Source organism: Phyllobates terribilis, unplaced genomic scaffold (genome assembly GCF_046119375.1).
Source record: "Phyllobates terribilis strain yellow unplaced genomic scaffold, ASM4611937v1 Scaffold_3__8_contigs__length_932513732, whole genome shotgun sequence".
In the NCBI taxonomy this organism is placed as follows: Eukaryota; Metazoa; Chordata; class Amphibia; order Anura; family Dendrobatidae; genus Phyllobates; species Phyllobates terribilis.
Window position 1 is genome coordinate 239,796,787 of NW_027362763.1, and position 7,632 is coordinate 239,804,418.

Here is a 7,632-nt window from a genome sequence, read left to right on the forward strand (position 1 = left end):
CCAAAACAGACACGCAAATTGCATACTGACACACTGATTGCATATGGATGAAAATAGAGATGAAAAATCATCAGTTTATTTTGGAGGTAAAATTGTCAATTTTGCAAACTCTCGTGTGATCCCAGCCTAACTATATGTACGCAGTTTTTGCGGAATCTTTTGAAGCGAGTTAGCATAAAAAATGCCAGAAAAAAATCTCTCAAAAAATGATTGAAAGACTCTTTCTATTAATTTCTGTTGAAAATGAACTTTCTGTTAATATGTTCAGTCTTTTTAGTGTTGTTAATTAGCTTCAGGTTTCCAAAAACGCCAAGCATTTATAAGACGTTTAAACGAAGAGAGCGGTCATTTTCAGGCATTTTCTGCTATGAAGCCGCCCTGTACATTACAAAATTAGGTTTCCTCTTAAAAAATTCATCGTTTTTGACTGTCTGAAAGACTCGTGTGTGCACACACCCTAAGGCTAAGTTCAAGTTGTTTTTCTCAGCTTTTTTTTATGCTTTTTTTATGGAAATTTTCAGCTGCGTTTTGCAGTACCAGAAAAGTCTATAAGATTACAGAAATCTCATGCACACAGCTTGTTTTTTTTTTGTTGTGTTGCTGTGCTTTGCGTGTTTTTTTGCAAAATAGAGCATGTCACTTCTTTCAGTGTTTTTTCAACCATTGGAAGTAATGGGTGGTGAAAAAAACGCACCAAAAACGCAGATGTCAAGTTTTCAGCACTTTTTTCAGCTTTTTTTGTGCCTAAACCAGAATGAGATTTTTTTTCACTTAAGTTTATGTAAATGCATAAAGAGACAAAAGGACAGTGGAAAAAACGCTGAAAAAATGCACCAAAAAAAAGCAAGAAAACAGCCAAAAAATCCTGAACAACCTCCTGGCAAGAGATCAGGTTTTGCTGCAAAAAATGAATGCTGAAAAATCCATGATGTGTGAACATAGCCTTACAGTTCATCTATAGTTCTGCTTGTCTGCCATTGCTGTACTTGAGCATCTATCATCATTAAAGTCGAGTGATAACAAAAAATCATATGTGATAAAATCAGTATTTTTTACTAAAATGAGATCATGCAATTTTGAATTTTAGGCTACGGTCTACGGCCGTAGATTCTGTCATCTCAGAGAATCAGGCCGATTATGCAAATGACACTCGGATCAAACTCTGAGCAGCTTTTGATTGAAGCGTCATAGTATGATCCGATTCACTTGAATAAGAGAATCGCAGCACAGGTGCGGAGAAGATGGATTACAAAATTTCTCCTTCTGCTCCATTTGTGAGTCCTCGGAAATCGGACTGCACTCAGATGTCATCCGAGTGCAGCCCAATGCTTTCCATGCCCCGGTAGACTTGAATGGGTGAGTGGTATCCGATTTCAAAATGAAATAGCAGCATGCTGTGACTTTTCACTGACAGATTCTGAACCGCACAGTAGTCCGAGTGCTATCTGATTAAAAAATCGGATAGCTCCCCCCGTCAGATGTATACGCTGGTGTGAGCGAGCCCTTAGAATGAATTCTTTCATCATCATTTATTTTGCGACCTGTGCTATAAATTTATAAAGATTCCAGAACGTGACATGTTGCACACAATTTATAGTATTTTTTAAATAAAATATATTATTACTCTCATAACTTTAATTACAGAGTGTTCACCCTGACAGCCATCTTTGGCCTCCGGTTGTAATAAAGAAAGGTATAACCTAACAGAAGGAAATAAAAGTAATGAATAATTATGACAGGCACAAAAATATACTTCAAAGCATGCCTGCAGTTAAATAGGGAAGCCTTCAGTGTTCAGCCTGTGTTTTTTTTCTCTTCCTCCTGCCTGTAATACTTTCTTACTTAGAAGGGACAAGTGTGTGTAGCGCGTAAAGGGGTTTTCCAGACTTAAGATATTGATGACTTAGCCTTAACATTGATATCAGATTAATGGTGGTCCTATAGCTGACACCCCCACTAATTAGCTTTTTCTTAGCTCCAGAAAAAAAAACTGTGAAGAGCTGAATAGTGTGGCTCCATTCATTCTGAGATACAGCTCATCTCCTATAGAAGTGAATAGGAGCTGAACTGTAGGACGCACAATTTTCCACTTTTTACCTTTTCTCACCGCCTTGTCCATTTTTCTAGAGCTCATGGAAAGAAAATATACACTGATACGGCAAATTAAGATGTGTTACAATTGTCAGGTTGCATAATTACGTGGATATTAAAATGCAAATGTGAATAGACACATCCTATTCGTAAGGGGCTGTGAGCGCTGCGGGAGTTAATATAGCCTAAATTTGCAATATCCACTGCCCACATGCTTATTCTCCAAGGTCCAATGCTTCCTTGTATATTCGGTACAAAGTAGTATACCTTTTGAATAAACTTTGTTGAAATTCAGTCTCTGAGTTATTTTAAAGGAAACCTGTCACGTTGGATGATGCTGTTAACCTGTACATATAATATTAATCTGCAGGTTAAAAGCATTGGGAACGTCTTCAGCCACTGTACTGAAAGTGTGGCTACCAGGAAAAAATGAGCTTTAGTCCTCCTGGGAGCCGTTTTCTTTCAGTCATGCAGGTGTGCCGACATGGATACAGTCACCGCCCAGTACACAGTGAGTGGCAGCTGTAAGCATGCGCCGGCACTTTGACTGACAGCCCGCTTGGCAGTTTATCAGTGCTTAGCTGGCTGTCAGTCATACTGTCGGGGTGTGCTTACAGCTGTCACTCACTGTGTACTGGGTGGTGACTGGAGCCAATCCTCCCAGGAGCAATAAAGTTCATTTTCTCTAGTAGGATTTCAGCTATCAGTAACTGTTTTAGCAGACTGTAATATGGGAGCCGTACAGACGGCAAACCAATGAGTTCACTTCAATACAATATAGTTTTTATGACATTGTGTCACATTTTCCTTCGGTATGTGGTAATAAAACAAGGTCTAATGTGAAAAGTAGATTTACTTTGTAAATGCAAATTGGCAGCTTGAATGTTTTGCTCTTATGTATAGATGGTAATATAGCTTTATAATGCACAATATAATTCACCACTTTATAGCAAACCGGAATGTTCTAATCCCTACATAATACTTACAGGTTATTATTCTTCTGCTTTTTTTTTTCCTTTTTTAAGATGATGCATTTTACTGAACTTGATGAACATATTGTATGTACTGATGCATTGTTATGTGCAAATATATTTCACGTTTTTATACACTGTTCTTCTTTCTATTACAAAGTTCTTTTTCTAAACTTTCAAGCTGTTCATTAAAGTCATTTTAATAAATATTCTTCAATGAACAATTTTTGCTGTATCTTCCTTCTTTTTAAATTGTGAGCCGGATATATTTATAATTTATTCTGCATTATTAACCAGCATTAGTTATGATGTAAAGTAAAATATTATATTGTGATATCTATGTATCTGTATCCGTGTTATCTACGTGTGCCAAAAAAAGATAAAATTATTCTGGGAGTGATACCTTTAATGGCGAATCAGAAAAATTATGTTTGCAATCTTTCGGAGCATAGAGACTCCTTCATCAGGTCAATGTGCAAGAGCACAACATTTAATAGAAGTTACAACATCCCCAGGCACAAATGTCCTGTTATAGAATATCTTAAATGTTGTGCTCTTGTCTCACTGATTTGTAAACCCGCCTGATGAAGGAGCCTCTGTGCTCTGAAAGCTGCAAATATAATTTTTCTGGTTAACCAATAAAGGTATCACTCCTACAATTATTTTTGGAGGATATAAAAGTGTTTCCATAATCAGCCGTAGAAAAGTGTATAAAAAACCCACTAGTAATAGAATCTATAGGAAGAAAGACCAAAATGAGTTTGCCAATTGATTATACCTTTCAGTCTTCTGTTTCTGGAGTTGTAAAATCCCCATTATATTGCTCTGTGCTGGAAATTTATTGCTCTCTGTTATACATTTTCTTTGCTTCTATACTTCACATATTGTGGGGTAGGGGACGGTCTCTCTTTAAGGAGTCCAGCTGAGTATGAAGATTTATTTTCAATTCTTCATGGGAAAAACATGCAAACTGGCTCTGTCTTGGAAGAAAAGAAAATAATCTCGCTAGTGTTACCCATTGGAGAGAGCCAATGTCTGACCCTTTAACAAGCCTGGCAACATGGCTGCGGATATTAATCAAGGCACAGAGCTTTTCTGGGGTACTTGCCCCTCATCTCTGCAGAGTGTGGGGGAGGGGGTGTCTGAATAAAATGCTATTAAAGCAACTTTGGAGTGGAAGGTGGACTGTCTCTGATTACGGAGTCTCCGTAGTACATAGTGACAGGGACTCTGCATGCCTTTCCTTGTACATGGCTCAACGATCGCTTTAGTTTCGGAATTCTAGACCTGAAGATTATAATGTGAAAAACAAGAGAGACAGTGTATGGAACTGTGGGGACATGTAATAATGCCAATGTATAAAAAATAAAAAAGGGATATTAACAGTAAAAAAGCTGCACCTCTGAAATAAGGGGTCATCAGACGTGAAGATCAAGTAGGAGAGAGGTTTTTATTGTCTACACATTTCAAAACAGGCTTCTTTATCAAGACAAAAATCACAATGAGAGAACAAGATGGGTATAAGTACATATATTCAAGAACTGCCCCAAAAGGGTGTTATTAAACGGGACCGGAAAGACGCGTGTGTCAGGTGTGAATAGGCTGTTGTCTGTGGACTCTTAGTATTCCACAAACCTCCTCTCTGTAGTTGTATTCTTTTGGAATAAAATCTGCTAAATTTTAATGCACTGGTGAGTGCCACAATTCATCCTATATATGTGTTTTGGCTTTTTTTTAGGCTTGTCATTTTCAAAAATAATCACTTCTGCTCAATGCACCCTATGGACAACTGTGGGAATAGCTCTTTGACTGTACCTTTTTTTCATTATCTTTAACTGAACTTTAGCTAAACATATTCCAGGGAGACAAGTGAATAATGACAAATATAAAGCTATAGCCTCACAATTACTGGGTGAGCTGCTTTCCGTCTCGGCTCTAACCTGTAGCATTTTCCCTAAGGAACCTTGTGTCCTCTGAAATATGTTCAGACAATAGTAAACAGAGAACAGAAAAGCATTGTTTGAACGGAATCCAGGAGAAAAAAAAGATAGGAAAGGTTACTATATAAAGGAAAGCTAATTATAGCCTTCATGTTGATTTCTTATAATTACAAATTATGTTCCCAATTGAATAAATGCTAAAAAATGATACACAGAATAACAAAGAAAAATATTGCCTACAGTTTAACCAGTGAAATAAATAACTGTAACATATTCATGATCACTGATGGGTGGATTCATGAACACAGATAATTAATATTCATAAAATGACCCCAAATTCATCCCCAGTATCATGTACAAATGTGGAGCGGAGTCTATAAATGAGCGGAGCATTTCAGCTCCAGGAAAACCAGAATATTTTCAAAAGTGCCTACAATAGCAACTTGAGCATTAGTACCAGGCCATGGAGCCATAAAAGGTGGTTTGATCTGATAATATATATATATATATATATATATATATATATATTATATATATCATGTTGATAGTGCATGTGGATTGCTTACCTGGGGAAGAGATAGCACCAGGGTGGTGTATGAGGCAAGCTGGCGGAGACAACATGATGACCTGGGCAATGTTCTGCTGGGAAACTATGGGTCCTGACATTTGTGTGAATGTTATTTTGCCACATACCACCTACCTAAACATTGTTGTAGACCAAGTACACCACTTCAAATTATTCCCCCATGCTAGTTGTCTTACTCAACAGGACATCTTCTGAGGTCTTGTTCGTGTTCTGACAGTACATAGCTATTTTGGTGATACAAGGGGGTCCAACATAATATTAGATAGGTGGGCTTAAGCAAATATTGCATAAAAATATTGTACCATTTCTTTTATTATGAAATCTTGACAAATTTAGGAACTCCTCTCATGGTCCAAGAAGCTCTATTGTCACATTAAGTTCAGCACAGGTTGCAAGCTTTCTCCCTCTTTTTGTGTTGGTGATGTATGTTAAGTGGGCTTGCTCTTTGGCTCAGTTCATTAGTTAAGTCAACCTCCTTCTCCGTCTCTGCATCAGCCAATGAACCTCCACAGAGAGCCCCCTTTAAGCAATTTATCAAGAAAGAAAAAGTGATGAAGTGTGGAAATGGAGCTTCCTTCACCTGGAGATGGGGTCTCAAATCAGGGCATTGGTGCAGAATTATGTAGATCAGTACATGTCATTATTTTCAATTTGAAAAACATTCAAACAACTTTTTATGTTACCAGAAAACTCTCTTTATACAAAATACTTACAAATATTTTGAAAATCAGCTTAAAGCAAAGATAAAAAGCTCTTCAGTGACCTGTCATGTAGTGTGCTATCATGTAGTTCAGTGATGACTTCATGAACGAGAAGAAATTGCTGTATGCAGAAAACATTTGCTTCTCCTTTCCTAGAATCTAGAGATGGTGTATGTGTAGACTATCTGCAGTGTAGTTCATTAGAGGAAGGAAAGCTTACAAAAAAGTATTGCACTGTTATGTAGACCCCAAGATCAGATACAACCGCTGTGGCATACTGACGATACTCTAATCAGATGTGAAGATGACGAAATCTGCTTTCACTGTCATGGCAGTTCCATCAAGTAGTTATATCCACAAGAAGAAGTTAAAAGATCTTTTTGGAAGGTCCTTTTGTACTGTAAATTGTGCACACAGTTCTGGTATCAATGTCCTTACCTATCCTCAAATTCTCCTTTTCATCAGGGTTGTTCTGCTATTTTGCAGCACATGACCCACGCTGTGACAAGCCGGATCACACAGCATCTTCTGAGTATGTTGAAAATGACTTTTCAATTCATTCCTATAAGAGCGGTGAATCTCACTTCCGGTACACACAGAAGACATTATGTGATCCAGCTAGTTGTCATGCTGAGTTTAGACATTAGGGAAAATTTTTAGGAAAGGTGAACAGCAGATAGAGCCAGAGTAAAACTGCCTGAAATTGGAAATTATTTGTGTATTTACAGTTACATATTCTGCATCATGAAGTCAATAATATATGAGCATCTGACACCCATGAAAAATGTGTTTGTGACATGCAAGATGCCGCACATCAGAGCATGTAGGTTGGGAGAAGTATACATTTTATACAGTATTTTTGGGGGTAGGGGGGTCCTTTTTTATTGTTTTTCTCACTTGATCAATTTGTCGTATTATTTACAAAATTAATGAATTCATTCATGTACTCTACAGTGTTGTACCTCAGGTTAACAGGTAAGATATAACCTATGTATTCCTTGTTGACCCCCATGTAAATACCTTTGTTACCAAAGAGCTAATGCTACCAGTTCTGGTCCTTTGTGCACAGGGAATCCCCGTGATGTCATCAGCATCAGTTCCACTCCCATATAAATGAATATTCTTATGTGTGACAGGTAATTAGAGGGTTTTCCCCATCTGAGACTTTCATGGCTGAGATCGGAAAACCCTTTAACTGCTTTTGCAAATAACATCATTTCATTTATTTGTCCCTTTAATGATGCCATACATTACTAGCTACCTTCTTACATTTTGAAGTAGATAATTCTCCGTATGTGATTGTATATTATTTAATTATCCGTACAGCAGGGAATGTCCAGGTC